The following is a 24,515-nucleotide window of genomic DNA, read 5'->3' on the forward strand; positions in this document are numbered from 1 at the left end:
CACGTGCACGTTCCTGAACTTACTTTCCTGCTTTTCAACAAAGGATAACAAGAAAGAAAATTTGATAATAGAAGCAGATTGGAAAGTTGATTAAAATGTAATGTTCTATCTAAACCATGAAAGAGTAATTTGGAGTTTTATGTCCCTTTATTTCCACAGTCACAGAATACTCTTTCGTATGCTTAATTCCACAGTCACAGAGTACTCTTTAGTATCCTTAATTCCTCAGTCACAGAGTTCTCTTTAGTGTGCTTAATTCCACAGTCACAGAGTAATCTTTAGTATGTTTAATTCGACAATCACAGAATACTCTTTCGTATGCTTAATTCCACAGTCACAGACTACTCTTTAGTATCCTTAATTCCTCAGTCACAGAGTACTCTTTAGTGTGCTTAATTCCACAGTCACAGAGTAATCTTTAGTATGTTTAATTCCACAATCACAGAATACTCTTTATTATGCTTAATTGCACAATCACAGAGTACTCTTTAGTATGGTTATTTCCACAGTCACAGAGTACTCTTTAGTGTGCTTAATTCCACAGTCAAAGAGTACTCTTTATTATGCTTAATTCCACAGTTACAGAGTACTCTTTAGTATGCTTAATTCCACAGTCACAGAGTACTCTTTAGTATGTTTAATTTGACAATCACAGAACAGAATACTCTATATTATGCTTAATTCCACAATCACAGAATACTCTTTATTATGCTTAATTCCACAATCACAGAGTACTCTTTAGTATGCTTAATTCCACAGTCACAGAGTACTCTTTAGTATGCTTATTTCCTCAGTCACAGAATACTCTTTAGTATGCTTATTTCCACAGTCACAGAGTACTCTTTAGTATGCTTAATTCCACAGTCACATAATACTCTTTAGTATGCTTAATTCCACAGTCAAAGAGTACTCTTTAGTATGCTTAATTCCACAGTCACAGAGTATTTTTTAGTATACTTAATTCCACAGTCACAGAATACTCTTTAGTATGCTTAATTCCACTGTCAAAGAGTACTCTTTATTATGCTTAATTCCACAGTCACAGAGTACTCTTTAGTATGCTTAATTCCACAGTCACAGAGTACTCTTTAGTATGCTTAATTGCACAGTCACAGAGTGCTCTTTAATATGCTTAATTCCACAGTCACAGAATACTCTTACTATGCTTATTTCCACAGTCACAGAGTACTCTTTAGTATGCTTATTTCCTCAGTCACAGAATACACTTTAGTATGCTTATTTCCACAGTCACAGAGTACTCTTTAGTATGCTTAATTCCACAGTCACAGAGTACTCTTTAGTATGCTTAATTCCACAGTCAAAGAGTACTCTTTAGTATGCTTAATTCCTCAGTCACAGAGTATTTTTTAGTATACCTAATTCCACAGTCAAAGAGTACTCTTTAGTATGCTTAATTCCTCAGTCACAGAGTATTTTTTAGTATACTTAATTCCACAGTCACAGAATACTCTTTATTATGCATAATTCCACAGTCACAGAGTACTCTTTAGTATGCTTAATTGCACAGTCACAGAGTGCTCTTTAATATGCTTAATTCCACAGTCACAGAATACTCTTACTATGCTTATTTCCACAGTCACAGAGTACTCTTTAGTATGCTTATTTCCTCAGTCACAGAATACACTTTAGTATGCTTATTTCCACAGTCACAGAGTACTCTTTAGTATGCTTAATTCCACAGTCACAGAGTACTCTTTAGTATGCATTATTCCACAGTCACAGAATACTCTTTAGTATGCTTAATTCCACAGTCAAAGAGTACTCTTTAGTATGCTTATTTCCACAGTCACAGAGTACTCTTTAGTATGCTTAATTGCACAGTCACAGAGTGCTCTTTAATATGCTTTATTCCACAGTCACAGAGTACTCTTTAGTATGCTTAATTCCACAGTCACAAAGTACTCTTTAGTATGCTTAATTCCACAGTCAAAGAGTACTCTTTAGTATGCTTATTTCCACAGTCACAGAGTACTCTTTAGTATGCTTATTTCCTCAGTCACAGAATACACTTTAGTATGCTTATTTCCACAATCACGGAATACTCTTTAGTATGCTTAATTCCACAGTCACAGACTACTCTTTAGTATGCTTAATTCCACAGTCACAGAATACTCTTTAGTATGCTTATTTCCACAGTCACAGAGTACTCTTTAGTATGCTTATTTCCTCAGTCACAGAATACACTTTAGTATGCTTATTTCCACAATCACGGAATACTCTTTAGTATGCTTAATTCCTCAGTCACAGAGTATTTTTTAGTATACTTAATTCCACAGTCACAGAATACTCTTTATTATGCTTAATTCCACAGTCACAGAGTACTCTTTAGTATGCTTAATTCCACAGTCACAGAGTACTCTTTAGTATGCTTAATTGCACAGTCACAGAGTGCTCTTTAGAATGCTTAATTCCACAGTCACAGAATACTCTTTAGTATGCTTAATTCCACAGTCACAGAATACTCTTTAGTATGCTTAATTCCACAGTCACAGAATACTCTTTAGTATGCTTAATTCCACAGTCACAGAGTATTTTTTAGTATACTTAATTCCACAGCCACAGAGTACTCTTTAGTGTGCTTATTTCCACAGTCTCAGAATACTCTTTAGTATGCTTAATTCCACAGTCACAGAATACTCTTTACTATGCCTAATTCCACAGTCACAGAATACTATTTAGTATGCTTAATTCCACAGTCACAGAGTACTCTTTAGTTTGCTTAATTCCAATCACAGAATACTCTTAAAGGGACATAATACTCATATGCTAAATCACTTGAAAAGCTGACAGGAAAATATCACCTGAGCATCTCTATGTAAAAAAGGAAGATATTTTACCTCACAATCTCCTCAGCTCAGCAGAGTAAATTCTGTGTAAAAAGTTATACTCAGCCGCAGCCCAGCTGCAGGTAAAAAATAAATAAATGAAGAAATGAACAGCAGCCAATCAGCATCAGCAGTGTTGAGGTCATTAACTCTTTTACTGTGATCTCATGAGATTTCATAGCATACTTCCTTTAAACTTAATAGGGAAATAAGATGAGAGTGCACGTAAGCTCACCCCTTCCTCTGTTCCGGGACAGACATACTGATATGCTGCTTAGAAGTCCTTTACAATGGGATGTGGCTACTGAGAAACTTACAGATGTTCAGGTGATATTTTCTAGTCAGCTTTTTACAGCTATGCTGCATCACTTTCAAGTGTTTAAACATTTGGGTATTATGGCCCTTTAAGTATGCTTAATTCCACAGTCACAGAATACTCTTTAGTATGCTTAATTCCACAGTCACAGAATAATCTTTAGTACGCTTAATTCCACAGTCCAGAGTATTCTTTAGTATTCTTAATTCCACAGTCACAGAATACTCTTTAGTATGTAGTATGCTTAATTCCACAGTCACAGAATACTCTATAGTATGCTTAATTCCACAGTCACAGAGTACTCTTTAGTATGTTTATTTCCACAGTCACAGAGTACTCTTTAGTATGCTTAATTCCACAGTCACAGAGTACTCTTTAGTATGCTTAATTCCACAGTCACATTGTACTCTTTAGTATGCTAGCGCACTTCCTCTTGTACTGTATAAGATACAAACTCTTAAGGGGTAAATACTTCCCAAAAATAATGAAAGAAGTAACAGACTTCCCACAGATGTCGGACCAAGAAAGGCTATGTGTACTCTTAGGAGAAAAAAAACAAAGCTACAAGGATAGTAGCAAAATATGTAGCAGACTGTCACATGACCAGAACCCCCAATCAGATTATATGAACTATCATATTTACCCACTATACTCCTACTTTATAAATTGTTATTGATCTGTTTTATTGTAACATATTACTTTAGCAACACGTGTAATAATGTCATGCTAATAAAGTATTCTTGACTTGACTTGAATTGCACAGTCACAGAGTACTCTTTAGTATGCTTAATTGCACAGTCACAGAGTACTCTTTAGTATGCTTAATTGCACAGTCACAGAGTGCTCTTTAGTATGCTTAGTTCCACAGTCACAGAATACTCTTTAGTATGCTTAATTCCACAGTCACAGAGTACTCTTTAGTATGCTTAATTCCACAGCCACAGAGTACTCTTTAGTGTGCTTATTTCCACAGTCACAGAATACTCTTAGTATGCTTAATTCCACAGTCACAGAATACTCTTTAGTATGCTTAATTCCACAGTCACAGAATACTCTTTAGTATGCTTAATTGCACAGTCACAGAATGCTTTTTAGTATACTTAATTCCACATTCACAGAGTGCTCTTTAGTATGCTTAATTTCACAGTCACAGAATACTCTTTAGTATGCTTAATTCCACAATCACAGAATACTCTTTAGTGTGCTTAATGCCAAAGTCACAGGGTATTTTTAGTATGCTTAATTCTACAGTCACAGAGTACTCTTTAGTTTGCTTAATTCCAGATTCACAGAGTGCTCTTTAGTATGCTTAATTCCACAGTCACAGAATACTCTTTAATATGCTTAATTCCACAGTCACAGAATACTCTTTAATATGCTTAATTGCACAGTCACAGAATACTCTTTAATATGCTTAATTCCAGAGTCACAGAGTACTCTTTAGTATGCTTAAAGGGACATTATACAATATAAAATATTGGCTATTTAAATTAAGCTTTCAGTGTAGATAAAGTTTGCCATATACATACATTAGCTATTTTTCTGCTAATGTTCATAAAAAGGAGACAGAAACTTGTAGTGCTTTCACTGCATATGAATACGGACGTTGTGCACACTAGTTAGAGAGCAAGGGTTTCTTTCATGTAATTGGCAGGAGTCCATGAGCTAGTGACATATGGGATATACAATCCTACCAGGAGGGGCAAAGTTTCCCAAACTTCAAAATGCCTATAAATACACCCCTCACCACACCCACAATTCAGTTTTACAAACTTTCCCTCCCTATGGAGGTGGTGAAGTAAGTTTGTGCTTGATTTCTTTTTTATGACACGATGAGTCCACGGATCATCTTAATTACTAATGGGATATTCACATCCTGGTACGCAGGAGGCGGCAAAGAGCACCACAGCAGAACTGTTAAATAGCTCCTCCCTTCCCTCCTACTCCAGGCATTCTCTTTGCCTACGTTAGTGATAGGAAGTGGTAAAGTGAGGTGTTAGTATAGATTCTTCAATCAAGAGTTTATTATTTTTAAAGTAGTACAAGATTGTGCTGCTTTGTTCTAGGGTGTAGCCGTAGTCCAAATCAGTCTCTTCAGTAGAGCAATGGTGGCTTTAGAGCAATGGGAACTTGTGGGACATAATTCTCACTGCGCCTCCCATACATTGATGCTGCCCTAATCCTGATAGCTTAAGTAAGATTACTCAGGCTTTATCTTTATCCACAGGGCTATGGGAGAGAGAGGACCTCTTAAACCTGCTGAGCTGCCCTGCTGTAAGGCAGATTTTAAAGGTAAGTGAAGACTTTTTTATTCTGGGTCTGAAGAAAGGATTCTGGACAGAGGAAGTGTAGCACTTTATTGGGACATAAACTCCTATCTATATATATATATATATATATATATATATATATAAAGGGAGGGGATCCTGTGACAGCATGTTATTAGCAGGCACTGGGGCTGAGGAGATTAGAAGGTAGCTTCTCTGGGGGCTTATATAGACAAAGTGTTTAATCACTTGGACCGAGCTGGATATTAAAGGGCTAAGAAGAGGTGATTGTTTGGTGTACTACCTAACATAAGGTATTACAATCTGCCCCCAGATACACAATGAAAGGTTCAGTTATCTCCCGGGGGCCTATCTCTAAAAATAATAATGGCGACTGGGAGATTGTGTGTTGTAATGCCCACGATGGGCGGGGTTAAGTTTGGCGCCGTTTTGAGCTGCGCAATCTTCAATCTCTGGGCACTACTATAATGGGAACAACAGGGTAGGTATAAGATACAACGCTCAAATCTCAAATGCTATTCCCAAAAGGTAAGTGCACCTCCCAACATCAAACCAAAATAGAAAAAGAACAAGGGGATATGGGAACACGCTGTAAAAAACAGCATATGAGAGGTAAAGAATTATATAAGGAATGTGGATTACACAAGAGTATAATAAAAAAGTTTATATTTGTTTATAATTATATTACAATAAGCAATGCCGGCATCTGATACAAAGTAAAATAGTACAATTAAAATAGGATGAGAATCAGCATAAATTATAAAACATCAGTGTGTAGTGCTATAAGTAACTATAAAAATAATAATATGTTGCAAAGTAACACAATGTTAAAATTGAAACAGAGTCAATGTTACCGTCCTTTCACAACCAGGCCAGTGATTAGAGTGTCTGATCCAGCTGTTTATATGAATGCAGGTATGACTTGGAAAATTCCCTCTGCGTTGTTTTTAAAACAGCGAAAAGCTTGCAAAATCCTCTGGCTTATATCCAATGACTGTGAGTTAAATTTCAAAGACACATTCACAGCCGTATTTGCGGGATGTCCCGTGCTGTGGACCGGTTCCGGTCAGGAGGTCAGAGTGCAGGAGTAATGATAAGCAACGACAGACTTCGTTTCTTTGAAGTAAAAATGAATCAGACTGCTTTTAACAAATGTGGGTCATGGGTGGGAATTACGCATATAGAGTCAATTCATATATTAAAGAGGCTCAATGCACCACACCTACCGCATATGTAAGTCAAGCAGTTGTATTGCAAATGGAGTTTGTAACAGCGTCCATATTATTCAGATTCCAGTGCTGGACAGAAGAAAGTAGATCATGGGTATGATGGTATTTCCAAGAAAAATCAACCACCTTACCTACTACTTAATTTCACACGTTATGAGCAAATTTCTACGCGTTTCAGCCTAGTCAGGCCTTTATCAAGATGCTCATTATGTTCTTTCATGAATTTAAATACACTGTGGTTCTCTGTGATTGGATCAGAGAGGGTCATGTGATTAGATGAGAGAAAGTCATGTGATTAGATGAGAGAAAGTCATGTGATTAGATGAGAGAAAGTCATATGACTGGGTTTTACCATGATTTCTCTTGTTAAGTGTATCCAGTCCACGGATCATCCATTACTTATGGAATATATTCTCCATCCCAACAGGAAGCTGCAAGAGTCCACCCACAGCAAAGCTGCTATATAGCTCCTCCCCTAACTGCCATATTCAGTCATTCTCTTGCAAGCCTCAACATAGATAGGAGGTCGTGAGAGTCTGTGGTGCTTTCTACTTAGTTTATTCTTCAATCAAAAGTTTGTTATTTTTAAATGGCACCGGAGTGTGCTGTTTATCTCAGGCAGTATTTGGAAGAAGAATCTGCCTGCGTTTTTCTATGATCTTAGCAGACGTAACTAAGATCCATTTGCTGTTCTCACACATTCTGAGGAGTGAGGTACTTCAGAGGGGGAATGGCGTGCAGGTTTTCCTGCAGATAAGGTATGTGCAGTAAAATATTTTTCTAGGAATGGAATTGACTAAGAAAATACTGCTGATACCGAAGTAATGTAAGTAAAGCCTTAAATGCAGCGATAGCGACTGGTATCAGGCTTATTAATAGAGATACATACTCTTGTAAAAATGTGTTTTAAAACGTTTGCTGGCATGTTTAATAGTTTTTTAACATATGTTTGGTGATAAAACTTATTGGGGCCTAAGTTTTTTCCACATGGCTGGCTTAAATTTTGCATAGAAACAGTTAACTGAAGCTTCCCACTGTTGGCTGTGGCAGTTTGTTGTGTCTGTTTTTCAAATTTTGACAAAATTTGTTTCTCTTAAAGGCACAGTAACGTTTTATATATTTGCTTGTTAACTTGATTTAAAGTGTTTTCCAAGCTTACTAGTCTCATTATTAGTCTGTTCTAACATGTCTGACATAGAGGAAGCTCTGTGTTCATTATGTTTTAAAGCCATGGTGGAACCCCATCTTAGAATGTGTACCAGATGTACTGATTTCATGTTAAACAATAAAGATCATTTTTTGTTTTTAAAAACATTATCACCAGAGGATTCTGTCGTGGGGGTAGTTATGCCGACTAACTCTCCCCACGTGTCAGACCTTTTGACTCCCGCTTTAGGGACTCACGCTCAAATGGCGCCAAGTACATCAAGGGCACCCATAGCGTTTCTTTTACCAGGGGATTCTGTCGAGGGGAAAGTTATGCCGACTAACTCTCCCCACGTGTCAGACCCTTCGACTCCCGCTTCAGGGACTCACGCTCAAATGGCGCCAAGTACATCAAGGGCGCCCATAGCGTTTATTTTACAAGACATGGCAAAGGTGGTGAATAATATTCTGGCAGCAGTATTAGTTAGACTACCTGAAATTAAAGGAAAGCAGTTAGTTCTGAGGGTAGATACAGAGCATACAGACGCTTTTAGAACCATGTATGATACTACCTCACAATATGCTTAGTCTGTGGGTGATTTTTTTTTTTTTTTTTGACTCAGGGAAGATGATTTAACCTGATTCTGATATTTCTACATTTAAAATTTATGCTTGAGAACCTCCACTTGTTGCTCAGGGAGGCTTTGGCTGCTCTGAATGAATGTGTACAATCGCAGGGCCAGAGAAATTGTGTAGACTGGATAAATAATATGCAGTGCCGGTGTGTACTGATGTTTTTCCAATACCTAAAGAGGTTTACTAAATTTTTTTTAATAAGGAATGGGATAGACCAGGTGTGCCGTTCTCTTCCCCTCCTATTTTTTAGAAGAATGTTTTCTAATAGTTACCACCACACGGGACTTCTGGCAGACAGTTCCTAAGGTGGAGAGAAGAGTTTCTACTCTAGCTAAGCGTACCACTACCTCTGACGAGGACAGTTGTGCTTTTTAGATCCAATGGATAAAAAATGTTTATTCAACAGGGTTTTATCCTGCAGCCCCTTGCATACATTGCTTCTGTCACTGCTGCTGCGGCGTTCTGGGTTGAGTCTCTTGATGAGGCTTTACAGTTAAGCGACTCCATTGGATGAATATTTTTGACAAGCTTATGCTAGCCAATTCCTTTGTTTTCTGATGCCTTGTTCATTTGACTAGACTAACGGGTAAGAATTCTGTTTTTTACTATACTGGCGTGCAGAGCGCTATGGCTTATATCATGGTCAGCTGTCGTGACTTTAATAAATAAGCTACTTAACTTCCCTTCAAGGGGCAGACCCTATTCGGGCCTGGTTTGAAGGAGATTATTGCTTATATCACTGGAGGAAAAGGTCATGCCCTTCCTCAGGATAGGTCCAAATCAAGGGCCAAAAAAAAAAGAAAAAAAAAAAAAAAAAGTCTAATTTTCGTGCCTTTTAAAAACTTCAGGGCAGGTGTGGCATCCTCTTCCTCTAAGGCAAAACAAGAGGGAATTTTTGCTCAGTCCAAGGCGGTCTGGAGACAATCGGACCTGGAACAAAGATAAGCAGGCCAAGGAGCCTGCTGCTGCCTCTAAGGCAGCATGAAGGAACGGACCCCTATCTGGTAACGGATCCTATAGGGGGCAGACTTTCATTCTTCGCCCAGGCGTGGGCAAGAGATGCCCAGGATCCCTAGGCATTGGAATTTATATCCCAGAGATATCTTCTGGATTTCAAAGATTCCCCCCCCAAAAAAGGGGAGATTTCGCCTTTCACAATTATCTGCAAACCAGATAAAGAAGGAGGCATTCTTACATTGTGTACGAGATCCATCCAGTTCCAAGAGAGGAACAGGGACAGAGTTTTTACTCAAATCTGTTTGTGGTTCCCAAGGAGAGGGAACCTTCAGACCTATTTTGGATCTAAAGATCTTAAACAAATTCCTCAGAATTCCGTCATTTAAGATGGAAACTATTCGTACCATCTTAACTATGATCCAGGAGAGTCAATAGAGGACTACAATGGATTTGAAGGATGCTTATCCTCACATTGTGATGCATAAAGATCACCATCGTTTTTCAGGTTTGCCTTTCTAGACAGGCATTACCAGTTTGTAGCTCTTTCCTTTGGGATATCTACAGCCCCAAGAATCTTTATGGAGGTTCTGGGGTCGCTTTGGCGGTCGGGGCATAGAAGTGGCCCCTTATTTAGACGACATCCTGATACAGGCGTCAAACATCCAAATTGCCCAGTCTCATACGGACGTAGTACTGGCATTTCTGAGATCACATGGGTGGAAAGTGAACAAGGAAAGAGTTCTCTATCCCCAATCTCAAGGGTTTCCCTCCTAGGGACTCTGATAGATTCTGTAGAAATGAAAATTTACCTGACGGAGTCCAGGTTGTCAAAGTTTCTAAATTTCTGCCGTGTTTTTTTTTTTTTTTTTTTTTTTTTCATCCCATCCGCGCCCTTCGGTGGCTCAGTACATGAATGAAATCGGCTTAATGGTAGCGGCAAGGGACATAGTACCGTTTGCACGTCTACATTTCAGACCGCTGCAACTATGCATGCTCAGTCAGAGGAACGGGGATTACACAGATTTGTCCCCCTGTTAAACCTGGACCAAGAGACCAGAGATTCTCTTCTCTGGTGACTATGTCGGGTCCATCTGTCCAAGGGTATGACCTTCCGCAGGTCAGATGGGACAATTGTTACAATAGATGCCAGCCTTTTAGGTTGGGATGCAGTCTGGAACTCCCTGAAGGCTCAGGGATAGTGGACTTAGGAGGAGACCCTCCTTCTAATAAATATTCTGGAACTGGGAGTGATATTCCATGCTCTTCAGACTTGGCCTCAGTTAGCAACTCTGAGGTACATCATACTCAGTCGGACAATATACACGACTGTGGCTTACATCAGCCATCAAGGGGGAACAGAAGTTCCCTAGCGATGTTAGAAGTCTTACAATAATTCACTGGACAGAGACTCACTCTTGTCTATCAGCTATCCATATCCCAGGTGTTGAGAACTGGGAGGTGGATTTTCTAAGTCGTCAGACTTTTCTTCCGGGGGAGTGGGATTTCCTCCGGAGGTCAAGACCAAGCAGGAGAGGGCTTTGGTGTTTTTGACAGCGCCTGCGTAGCCACGCAGGACCTGGTATGCAGATCTGGTGGACATGTCATCCTTTCCATCACAGTCTCTGCTTCTGAGACAGGTCCCTCTACCTCAGGGTCCTTTCAACCATCTAAATAGAATCAATCTGAGATGGACTGCTTGGAGACTGAACGCTTGATGTTATCAAAGCATGGCTTCTCCGAGTCAGTCATTGATACCTTAATACAGACATGAAAGCCTGTCTCTAGGAAAATTGAACATAGATATGGTGTAAATATCTGATTGTTATGAATCCAAGGGTTACTCATGGAGTAAAGTCTGGATTCCCAGGATATTATCTTTTCTCCAAGATGTTTTTGAGAAAAGGGTTGTCAGCTAATTCCTTAAAAGGGGACAGATTTTTACTCTGTCTATTTTTTGCACAAGCGTCTGGCAGGTATTCTAGACGTTCAGGCATTTGGTCAGGCTTTGGTTAGATCCAAGCCTGTGTTTAAAACTGTTGCTCCGCCATGGAGCTTAAACCTGATTCTTAAGGTTCTTCAAGAAGTTCCGTTTGAACCTTTTTTGTTCCATAGATATCAATCTTTATCTTGGAAAGTTCCTTTTGGGTAGCTAATTCCTCGACTCGTAGAGTCTCCAAGTTATCTGTGTTACAATGTGATTCTCCTTATCTGGTCCTTCGTACGGATAAGGTAGTCCTGCGTACCAACCTGGGTTTTTTCCTAAGGTGGTATCTAACAAGTACATCACTCAAGAGATAGTTGTTCCATGCTTGTATCCTAATCCTTCCTCAAAGAAGGAACGTCTATTACACAATATTGGACGTGGTTTGTGCTTTAAAGTTTTACTTACAAGCTACTACAGTTTTCATCAAACGTTCACCTTGTTTGTTGTCTATTCTGGACAGAGGAGAGGTCAAAAGACTTCAGCAGCCTCTCTGTCTTTTTGGTTAAAAAGCATAATTCATTTAGCTTATGAGACTGCTGGACAGCAGCCTCCTGAAGGGATTACAGCTCATTCTACTAGAGCTGTGGTTTTCACTTGGGCCTTTTTTAAATGTGGCTTCTGTTGAACAGATTTACAAGACGGAGTCTTGGCCTGCGCTTCATACTTTTCAAATTTAACAAATTTGATACCTTGCTTCTTCGGAGGCTATTTTTGGGAGAAAGGTTTTTTTACAGGCAGTGGTAACTTCCGTTTAAGTACCTGCCTTGTCCCTCCCATCATCCGTGTACTTCAGCTTTGGTATTGGTATTCCATAAGTAATGGATGATCCGTGGACTGGATACACTTAACAAGAGAAAACATAATTTATGCTTACCTGATAAATTTATTTCTCTTGTAGTGTATCCAGTCCACGGCCCGCCCTGTCACTTTAAGGCAGGTAATTTTTTCATTTGAACTACAGTCACCACTGCACCCTATGGTTTTTCCTTTCTCTGCATGTTTTCGGTCGAATGACTGAATATGGCAGTTAGGGGAGGAGCTATATAGCAGCTTTGCTGTGGGTGGACTCTTGCAGCTTCCTGTTGGGAAGGAGAATATATTCCATAAGTAATGGATGATCCGTGGACTGGATACACTACAAGAGAAATAAATTTATCAGGTAAGCATAAATTATGTTTTTTCACAGTTTAATCAACATTCGTTATATGTTTATAAATACCTCAACATTTTGTTCTATTTTGATGAATGTTAGAACTAATGAGGATTGGAGTAAAAGCATTTAGATTGTGCAGTAGATCTATATACCAGAGATAATACAAAAAATTGTACATGAAATATTTCCATGAAAGATTATGGAAAAATATGAAAAAAAATATATATATATATAAAAAACCACGAGCAGTACGTATTTGCAACAAAAAACTTTTTTAGTGGTGATTAAGTCATGAGTATGGTTAACTCTAAAAAATATTGAAGTGAAATACTATAGAAATATGATAATATCAAAAACATACCCTTATTTGGAAGACATATATTTTTTTGAGAAACATATCCTTTTTTGAAAGACATATCTTTTTTTGAAAAACATGTCGTTTTTTGAAAAACACATCGTTTTTTGAAAAACATATAGTTTTTTGAAAAACATCGTTTTTTGAAAAACATATCGTTTTTTGAAAGACATATCGTTTTTTGAAAGACATATCTTTTTTTGAAAGACATATCTTTTTTGAAAGTCAGATCTTTTTTAGGAGTTACATCTTTTTTTGATTGTTAAATCTTTTTTTGAAAGGCATGTCATTTATTAAGGTACTTTGAAGTCTAGATTATAAAATTGAGGTCTAATTCAGAATTAAGGCCATACGGGTGAAGACTTTTATAGTTGTATATAAATTCCGCTTCTTTCTTGGTGAGGAGTGTGTTCATATTTCCTCCTCTATTGCCAAAATTTATCTTTTTAATTCCCCAGAATTTGAAATGTTTCAGGTTACTAGAATGTTTCTCTTTAAAATGTGCATAAAGATTAGTGTCAACAGATTCGTGTTCAATTTTTAATATGTGTTCACGTATTCTGTCTTTTAACATTCTGCTCGTTTGTCCGAAGTAAAATAATTTACAAGAGCATTGAATGCAATAGATTATGTTTTTGTCTGTACATCTAATCAGTTCTCTAATTTTAGTGAACTGACCCGTCGTAGTGGACTTAATTTCTTTTATTTTTGAGCTATATTTGCAGGACTTGCATGAATTGCATGGGTAGAAACCAACAAGTGCTTCACCTTCGAGATCTCTATCATTTTTTGTTTTATTCTTTTTGAATTCGCTAGGTGAAAGCCAATTCTTTAGATTTTTTGTTTTTTTAAAAATAACATCCGGACGGTTTTTTAATCTGTGACCTAGAACTTGGTCTTGTTTTAGGAGATACCAGTGTTTTTTAAGTATCTTTTTTATCTCTGAATGTTGTACACTATAGTTAGTGATAAAAGGTATGAATAGATTGTCTAGGTTATTCTCCTCTAAGTTGTGCTTTTTAAGAGGATTTCTTTTTTCTTTGGTTTTTGTGATCAAAAGTGATTATCTGTCTATATTGGCAACTTCTTTCTGTGTCCTACTATAATGGGACTCAGAGATTGAGTGTTATCACGCCCACGAGGGGCGGAGCTATGTTTGAGGCCGACTTAGGCTGCACACGCTTCATTTATTCCGTTCATCGGAAGGTAGAGCTGTTATTCATTTCTAGCACAGTACTTAGTGCTCTCATATATGTGGGTCCGGATAGCGCTATAGCTGCGCTCCGGATCTGTTTAGGAACTAAGTTACGTTTTTAGGAACATGAAGTTCTAAGTGTTGAATGAGTTTCCTTGCATTTAAGTATTAGGTACTGATGGACAGATGGGCACCTCAGCAAGATTTAACTGAGGTGTAAATAGGTGCTACAATATTTGCATGCTAATTTAACTCATTTCTGCACACAAAAATAAAAATTTAAAGAGACAGTAACATTTTTTTATCTGTTAATTTTTAGTAAAAGAATTTCAGCTGTGTATTTGTTTAATTCATCCTTTGTGACTCATGATGGAACAAGAGGCCCTGAGAGAGATTTATTGTTTTAGGCTTGTATTTCTCATTTATTGAGAGATTTCTAATTAATAAAGATAGACTTGTTCTGAACCTACTTCTCCTATGGCGCATGCTGCTTAGGAGCCTATTGTCATGGGTCAAGATATCCCAGATATTTCTCCTAAGGTGTCCCAAAAAATGTATAGCCCACATGCAGTGCCCTGCGTTTCCTCTCACACTCCACTTTGTGTTACCTGGCTTTTAATGCATTATCTGTTTTTCCCACGAGGTAGAAAACATTGCTAGAGGAATTATTTTCAATCATTTAGGTGATTGATTCAGTAGTTGCTATTCCGAATGTTTCTTCCCCATTACCTGAAAGAGGAAGATACTTCAGGAGTATCTGAGAGAGAATTCTCAGACTCAGATGGAGTAATATCTTTATCTTATCCTGAGGTTGTTTTCTTTCAGTTTTTTAGCTTGAACACCTCCAATAGTTACTTTAGGAGGTTTTAACTACCCTGGGCAACTCCGACACTATCGACATAGTCTATGCTAGGGCGTCCAGTAAGTTATAAGGAATGGGAGAGACCTCATCCCCTATATTTAAAAATATGTTTCCCATAGCCGACTCAGCTAAGGGTGGAAAGAGTAGTTTCCAGCTTTGCTAATACAACTACTATACCCTTAGAGGATAGTTGTGTTTTCAAAAGACCTATGGACAAAAATTAGAAAAGGGATGTACACCAGGGCTTACAATGGCAACCAGCTATTTACTCTGCTACTGTCACTAGTGTGAGGGCATATTGGTTTGATGTGTTGTCTGATGCTACTATGTCAGAAACTCACCTGGATGATATCCTGGATAGGATAAGAGCTTTCAAATTGGCTAATTCCTTTATTTTGAATTCTTCCCTTAAAGTTATCAAACGGGGAGCAGCTCATAGCTCACAGAGCCTTATGGTTAGAGCCTTGTTCTACGGATATGTGCTCTAAGTCTAAGCTTTTAGTGATTCCTTACAAGGGGAAGACCTTGTTGGGACATGGCTTGATGGAAATAATCTCTTTTGAAATTAAAAAAAACAAACAAAGAAAAAAAAATCAAGGAACAACATGAAGGGTATGCCCCCGATCTGGGACCGGATCTTGTAGGGGGCAGACTTTCCTTCTTCTTTCAGGCTTGGGTTCGAGATGTTCTGGATCCCTGGGCAATAGAAATAGTGTTCCAGGGATACAAATTAGACTTTAAGAGTTCTCCTCCCAGAGGCAGGTTTCTGTTTTCAAAATTATCTGCAAAAAGAGAGGCGTTCTTACACTGTGTAGGAGACCTCTCAGTCCTGGGAGTGATTGTTCCAGTTCCAATACAGGAACAGGGTCTGTTTTTTTATCCTAATCTGTTTGTGGTTACCAAAGAAGAGGGAACATTCAGACCAATTTTAGATATCAAGAGTCTAAACAAATTTCTCTGTGTATCGTATTTCAAGATGGAAGCTATTCGTTCCATTCTTCCCTTGATCCAAGAGGGTCAATGTATGACAACAGTGGATTTAAAGGACGTATACCTTCATGTGCCCATTCACAAGATTCATCTCAAGTTTCTAGGGTTTGCCTTGCTGGACAAAAAATTCCAGTTCGTGACTCTTCCTTTCGGTCTTGCCACAGCTCCCAGAGTTTTCACAAGGGTTCTGGGAACGCTTTGGTGGTGCTTCGGTTACGGGGCATTGCAGTGGCGCCCTATCTGGACGACATCCTAGTCCAGGCGCCATCCTTACAGCAAGCAAGATTTCACACGGACATGGTGTTAACCTTCCTGCGTTTTCACGGGTGGAAGGTAAATTTGGAAAAGAGTTCCTTAGTCCCAAGCACAAGGATAACTTTCTTGGGAATCATAATGGATTCCATATCAATGAAGATTTTTCTGACAGAAGTCAGGAAATCAAAGATTATCGATACTTGTCTAGTCCTTCAGTCCATTAGTGGCTCTGTGCATGGAGGCAATCGGGCTGATGGTTACGGCAATGGACATCATCACGTTTGCTCGGTTCCACCTCATGCTGCAGTTAAGCATGCTCAAGTAATGGAATGGAGATTATACAAATTTGTCTCCTTGAATACTATTGGAGCAGGAGACAAGGGATTCTCTTCAATGGTGGTTGTCTCTGGCTCATCTCTCCCAGGGAACCTGCTTTCACAGACCATCTTGGGTTATTGTGACAACAGACGCCAGCCTTCTAGTGTGGGGAGCAGTATGGGGCTCCCTAAGGGCTCAGGGGGTCAGCTAGAGTCTGTTCTTCCTATAAACATTCTGGAGCTGAGAGCGATCTAAATGCTCTTCTGGCCTGGCCTTAGTTTGCCTCGGTCCAGTTTATCAGGTTCCAGTCGGACAACATAACATCAGTGGCTTACATCAATCATCAGGGAGGAACGAGGAGTTCCCTAGCGATGGCAGAGGTATCCAAAATAGCTCAGTGGGTGGAAACCCATTCTTGCTGCCTGACGGCGATCCGCATCCCAGGGGTGGACAACTGGGAGGCGGATTTCCTGAGCAGGCAGGCCTTTCATCCGGGGGATTGGGAACTCCATCCGGAAGTGTTCTCCAGCTATTTCCTCCGTTTGCTCTTCTCCTCGGGTCATTGCCCGAATCAAGCAGGTGAGGGCATCGGTGATCTTCTTTGCATCGGTTGGCCTCGCAGGATTGTTATGCAGATCTGGTGGATATGTCATCTCTGCCACCTTGGAGACTTCCGTTGAGGAAGGACCTTCTGATTCAAGGGCCCTTCCTTCTTACAATCTGGTTTCTCTGAAGCTGACTGCTTGCAGATTGAATGCTTCATTTTATCCAAGCGCAGATTTTCTGACTCGGTCATAGAGACTGTGATTCAGACTCGTATGCCTGTAACTAGAAAGATTTACCATAAGATTTGGCGTAAATATCTCTATTGGTGTGAATCCAAGGGCTACTCATGGAGTAGAGTTAGGAATCCTAGACTTTTGTCTTTTCTCCAAGAAGGTTTGTAGATGGGTTTATCGACAAATTCCTTAAAGGAATAAATCTCAGCCTTATCTATTTTGTTACACAAACGTCTGGCGGATGTCCCAGATGTACAACCATTTTGTCAGGCCTTGGTCAGGATCAGGCCTGTGTTCAAACCAGTTACTCCTCCATGGAGTCTTAATTTAGTTCTCAAAGTTCTTCAAGGGGCTCCGTTTGAGCCTATGCATTCCTTAGATATTAAGTTATCTTGGAAGGTTTTATTTCTTGTTGCTATTTCTTCTGCTCGTAGAGTGTCAGAGCTCTCGGCATTGCAGTACGAGTCTCCTTACCTTATTTTCCATTCAGATAAGGTAGTTTTACGTACTAAATTAGGATTTCTTCCTAAGGTTGTTTCGGATCGGAACTTTAATCAGGAGATTGTTGTTCCTTCTTTGTGTCTTAATCCTTCTTCTCAGAGAGAATGACTTCTGCATGCAGGCGACTAAGGACTTTCGTCAGTCTTCTTCTTTGTTTCTGATTTTATCAGGAAAACGTAAGGTACAGAAAGCTACGGCTACTTCTGTTTTTTTTTGGCTGAAGAGTATCATACGTTTTGCTTATGAGACTGCTGGACAGCAGTCTCCTGAGTGGGTTACGGCTCATTCCACGAGGGCTGTTGCTTCCTCATGGGCATTCAAAAATGAAGCTTCTGTGAAACAGATTTGCAAGGCTGCAACTTAGTCTTCTCTTCACACTTTTTCAAAGTCTTACAAATTTGACATTTTTGCCTCGGCTGAGGCCGCTTTTGGAAGAGAGGTTCTTCAAGCAGTGGTGCCTTCAATTTAGGTTCCCTGTCTTGTCTCTCCCGTATCATCTGTGTACTCTAGCTTGGGTATTGAATCCCATTAGTAATTAAGATGATCTGTGGACTCATCTTTCCTTAACTTCGGTCGAATGACTGGAGTGGGAGGGAAGGGAGGAGCTATTTAACATCTCTGCTGGGGTGCTCTTTGCCGCCTCCTGCTGACCAGGAGGTGAATATCCCATTAGTAATTAAGATGATCCATGGACTCATTGTGTCAAAAAAGAAATACATTTATCAGGTAAGCATAAATTTTCTTTTTCTTCTGTGATATGCGCTTCTCAGCATTTTGAAGCCTAATTCATCTCAGAGTACAGTGAATGTCAGAGGGATGTGAAGAGAGTATCACCTATTGAATTCTATGGTTTTCCTTGCGGGAAATCTTTTCATAGGTTCTCTGTTATCGGTCGTAGAGATTCATCTCCTACCTCCCTTTTCAGATCGACGATATACTCTCATATTCCATTACCTCTACTGATAACTGTTTCAGTACTGGTTTGGCTATCTGCTATATGTGGATGGGTGTCTTTCGGTAAGTATCTGTTAAAATCTGACAGCGCTCAACCTTGTGTCTGTAGCTCCTAGTATTGTGGGTACCAGCGCCCCCAAAAAGGTGAATGTAGTGCTAAAAATAAATACACAGAGCGCCTCCTAAAAGGCTAAGACACTAGTAGTGACAAGATTATTTAAATAAAAAATATATTGAAATTCTATAGGGGTATATAAAATATTTTATAAGCTACTTATAGCTAAAATATACAAACAAGATATAAAAGTGGATCCACTTAAAATTAACAATAAAATATGCATATATCTATATAAAAAACAATACAATTGTGGTTAAAAACCACACCAATATACAATCTTAATCACAAAATAAATTACAATAAAACAGCTGTTGATGGTTGGATAAAAAGTAAATATAAAAACATCAATTTACTGAGTAGGTGTCCATAAATATGTAGGTCCCAAACTTTAAATTCTTTCCAGAGAGTGAATGTCCAATATGAAGATTCTATTTTAAAACAGTTACCCTTATATATCCCTCGATAAACGGTGAAATGATGAAGTGTGTAAAAAAGAAAAACGTAGTGGTTTTCAAATCAAATTTCAAAAATTATTGTGAAATTTCATAATTTCACCGTTTATCGAGGGATATATAAGGATAAGTGTTTTAAAATAGAATCTTCATATTGGACATTCACTCTCTGGAAAGAATTTAAAGTTTGGGACCTACATATTTATGGACACCTACTCAGTAAATTGATGTTTTTATATTTATTTTTTATCCAACCATCAACAGCTGTTTTATTGTAATTTATTTTGTGATTAAGATTGTATATTGGTGTGGTTTTTAACCACAATTGTATTGTTTTTTATATAGATATATGCATATTTTATTGTTAATTTTAAGTGGATCCACTTTTGTATCTTGTTTGTATATTTTAGCTATAAGTAGCTTATAAAATATTTTATATACCCCTATAGAATTTCAATATATTTTTTATTTAAATAATCTTGTCACTACTAGTGTCTTAGCCTTTTAGGAGGCGCTCTTTCGGTAAGTATGTTTTCATTACTTTTAGACATTCTCAGCTATAGTTTGGCACTTTATGTATTAATATAAAGTTATAAATATATGTATTGTACTTATATTTTCCATGAGTCAGGTTTATGTATATTTCCTTTTGCAGACTATCAGTTTCAAAATTGGGAAAATATATTTAGGAAGTTATTTTTTCTTACCTGGGGTATAGTCTTTTCTTCAAATTGACTGCTTTTTCAATAATTTTCGCTGGCAAAATTAGGCTTGTGAGGTCGCAAAATGCTGATATTTATTGCGTCACTCTTGGCGTGAGATTTTTTTGGGCACAAAGGTACGTTCCTTGACACAAATTTGTAATTTCCGGATGTTGTTAGCTTCAAAAAAATTAATTTTGCGTTGTGCATCATACTTGGTGCCAAATAAATTATTTATTTAAACCCCACTTTCTATATGCTCCTTGCCTTTTTTATGCTCAGACGGCTATGCTGTTTTTGATAATTTTGCTTTATATGTTGTCTTTTCTCTTACATTTGCAAGATGTCTCAATCTGATCCTGTCTCAGAAACCACTGTTCGATTCCTGCTGCCTGATAACAGTTCTACCAAAGATAAACGTATCTGTTGTAAGTTAGCGGAGATTATATCTTCAGCTGTGTTATGTAATAGTTGTCATGATAATCTTTTACATGCAGAGAATGTATCCATCAGTACTAGTACAATGCCTGTTGTTCCTTCAACATCTAATGTACATGATATCCCTGTTAATATAAAAGATTTTATTGCTGATGCGATTCAGAAGGCTTTGTCTATTCCGCCTTCTAATAAACGTCAAAGGTCTTTTAAAACTTCTCCTAGAGTTGCTAAAATTTCCCATGACCGACAACATACTGAATTATCCTCCTCTGATGAGGATCTATCTGATTCAGAAGATCCTACGTCAGGTATTGACACTGACAAATCTTCTTATCTCTTTAAGATGGAGTATAGAATGGAGAAACTAGTCCTCTTGATACTAAAACTAGTAAACGTTTAAATTCTGTTTATAAACCTCCTAGGTTACTCCAGAGGTTTTTCCAGTTCCTGATGCTATTTCTGATATGATTTCAAAGGAATGGAATAGGCCTGGTACTTTTATTCCTTCTTCTAGGTTCAAAAAGTTGTATCCTTTGCCGGCAGTTAGATTGGAGTTTTGGGAAAAAATCCCCAAAGTTGATGGGGCTATTTCTACTCTTGCTAAACGTACTACTATCCCTGTGGAAGATAGTACTTCCTTTAAGGACCCTTTAGATAGGAAACTTGAAGCTTATCTAAGGAAAGCTTATTTATATTCTGGGTATCTTCTCAGGCCTGCCATTTCTATGGCTGATGTTGCAGCTGCATCAACTTTTTGGTTGGAAAGCTTAGTGCAACAGGAAACAGACCCTGATTTGTCTAGCATTGTTCGTTTGCTTCAACATGCTAATCATTTTATCTGTGATTCCATTTTTGATATCATCAAAATTGATGTTAGATCTATGTCTTTAGCTATTTTAGCTAGAAGAGCTTTGTGGCTCAAATATTGGAATGCTGACATGGTATCTAAGTCTAGATTACTATCTCTTTCTTTCCAAGGTAACAATTTGTTTGGTTCTCACTTGGATTCGATTATTTCAACTGTCACTGGGGGGAAGGGAGTTTTTTTTACCTCAGGATAAGAGATCTAAGGGTAAATCTAAAGCTTCTAATCGTTTTTGTTCTTTTCAACAGAATAAGGAACAGAAAGCCAATCCTTCCCCCAAAGAATCTGGTTCCAATTGGAAACCTTCTTCAGGTTGGAATAAATCCAAGCCATTTAAGAAACCAAAGCCAGCCCCCAATTTCGCATGAAGGTGCGGCCCTCATTCCAGCTCAGCTGGTAGGGGACAGATTACAGTTTTTCCAAAACATTTGGGCAGATTCTTTTCAAAATCAATGGATTCAGAGTATTGTCACTCAAGGGTATTGAATAGGATTCAGAATAACACCTCCTGTGAGCAGATTTTTTCTCTTGCGTGTCCCAGTAAATCCAGTGAAGGCTCAGGCTTTTCTGAAGTGTGTTTTAGATCTAGAGCTTTCAGGGGTAATCATACCAGTTCCGTTCCAGTAACAGGGTCTGGGGTTTTATTCAAATCTGTTCATTGTCCCAAAGAAAGAAAATTCATTCAGGCCAGTTCTGGATCTGAAAATTTTGAATTGTTTTGTAAGAGTGCCAACTTTCAAAATGGTGACTATATGGACTATTCTGCCTTTTGTTCAGCAAGGTCATTATATGTCCACGATAGACTTACAGGATGCATATCTTCATATTCTGATTAATCCAGACCACTATCGGTTTCTGAGATTCTCTTTTCTAGACAAGCATTACCAATTTGTCGTTCTTCCATTTGGCCTAGCCACAACTCCAAGGATTTTTACAAAAGTTCTCGGTGAATCAGAGAACAGGGTATTGCGGTGTTTCCTTATTTGGACCATATCTTGGTACTAGCTCAGTCTTTACATTCTGCCGAATCTTACATGAATCAACTAGTGTTGTTTCTTCAAAGACATGGTTAGAGGATCAATTTACCAAAGAGTTCCTTGATTCCTTAGACAAGGGTCACTTTTTTAGGTTTACAGATAGATTCAGTGTCCATATCTCTAACAGACAAGAGACAAATAAAATTGGTTTCAGCTTGTTGGAACTTTCAGTCTCAATCATTCTCTTCAGTAGCTATGTGCATTGAAGTTTTAGGTCTCATGACTGCAGCATCGGACGCAATCCCCTTTGCTCGTTTTCATACGAGACCTCTCCAACTTTGTATGTTGAATCAATGGTGCAGGGATTATATAAATATATCACAATTATTATCCTTAAATCCCAATGTTCGACTCTCTCTGACTTGGTGGTTAGATCACCATCGTATAGTTCAAGGGGCCTCTTTTGTTCGTCCAACCTGGACTGTGGTCACAACAGATGCAAATCTTTCAGGTTGGGGAGCTGTCTTGGGATCTCTGACAGCACAAGGCGTTTGGAAATCTCCAGAGGCGAGGTTTACCAGTCAATATTTTAGCACTCCGTGCTATATTCAGGGCTCTTCATGTTTGGCCTCTGTTGATGAGAGAACCGTTCATTTGTTTTCAGACAGACAATATCACAACTGTGGCATATGTCAATCATCAGGGTGGGACTCACAGTCCCCTAGCTATGAAAGTAGTATCTTGGATACTTTCTTGGGCGAAATCCAGCTCTTGTCTTATGTCTGCGGTACATATCCCAGTTGTAGACAATTGGGAAGCGGAATATCTCAGCCGTCAGACTTTACATCCGGGGGAGTGGACGCTCCATCCAGATGTGTTTTTTTTCAGATTGTTCAGATGCGGGGTCTTCCAGAAATAGATTTGATGGCTTCACATCTAAACAAGAAACTTCCCAGGTACCTGTCCAGATCCAGGGATCCTCAGGCGGAGTTGGTGGATGCGTTAGCAGTTCCTTGGTTTTACCAACCTGCTTATATCTTCCCGCCTCTAATTCTTCTTTCAAGAGTGATCTCCAAGATCATCGTGGAACGATGACATATTTCTGGTAGCACCAGAATGTCCTCACAGGTTCTGGTATGCGGATCTTGTCCGGATGTCCAGTTGCCAACCTTGGCCACTTTCTTTAAGACCAGACCTGTCTCAAGGGCCGTTTTTCCATCAGGATCTCAAATCATTAAAATTGAAGGTATGGAAATTGAACTCTTAGTGCTTAGTCATAGAGGTTTTCTCTGACTCAGTGATTGATACTATGTTGCAGGCTTGTAAATCTGTCTCTAGGAAGATTTATTATCGAGTCTGGAAGACTTATATTTCATGGTGTTCTTCTCATAAATTCTCCTGGCCTGGCATTCTTTTAGAATTCCTAGAATGTTACAGTTTCTTCAGGATGGTTTGGGTAAAGGTTTCTCTGCAAGTTCCTTGAAGGGACAAATCTCTGCTCTTTCTGTTTTGCTTCAAAGAAAGATTGCTAAGCTTCCTGATATTCACTGTTTTGTACAGGCTTTGGTCCGTATCAAGCCTGTCATTAAACCAATTTCTCCTCCTTGGGGTCTTAATTTGGTTTTGAAGGATTTACAGGCTCCTCCTTTTGAGCCTATGCATTCCTTGGATAAAAAAAATACTTTCTTGGAAAGTGTTCCTTTTGGCTATCTCTTCTGCTAGAAGAGTTTCCGAATTATCTGCTCTTTCTTGTGAGTCTCCTTTTCTGATTTTCCATCAGAATAAGGCAGTTTTGCGGATTTCATTTAAATTTCTACCTAAGGTTGTGAATTCTAACAACATTAATAGGGAAATTGTTGTCCCCTCTTTGTGTCCTAATCCTAAGAATTCTTTAGAGAGATCCTTACATTCTCTGGATGTTGTAAGAGCTCTGAAATATTATGTGGAAGTTACTAAAGATTTCAGGAAGACTTCTAGTCTATTTGTTGTCTTTTCTGGTTCTAGGAAAGGTCAGAAAGCTTCTGCCATTTCCTTGGCATCTTGGTTAAAGCTTTTGATTCATCAGGCTTATTTGGAGTCGGGTCAGGCCCCGCCTCAGAGAATCACAGCTTATTCTACTAGATCAGTCTCCACTTCATGGGCTTTTAAGAATGAAGCTTCAGTTGATCAGATTTGCAAAGCAGCAACTTGGTCTTCTTTG

General features: G+C 38.6%; 1 protein-coding gene across 1 annotated transcript in view; it reads left to right on the forward strand.

Annotated features, from left to right (window-relative positions):
• LOC128648916 (E1A-binding protein p400) overlaps positions 1–24,515 on the forward strand; it is a 684,550-nt gene that overhangs the window by 217,195 nt on the left and 442,840 nt on the right. The window lies entirely within an intron of this gene.

The sequence above is a fragment of the Bombina bombina genome, chromosome 2, assembly GCF_027579735.1.
Source record: "Bombina bombina isolate aBomBom1 chromosome 2, aBomBom1.pri, whole genome shotgun sequence".
In the NCBI taxonomy this organism is placed as follows: Eukaryota; Metazoa; Chordata; class Amphibia; order Anura; family Bombinatoridae; genus Bombina; species Bombina bombina.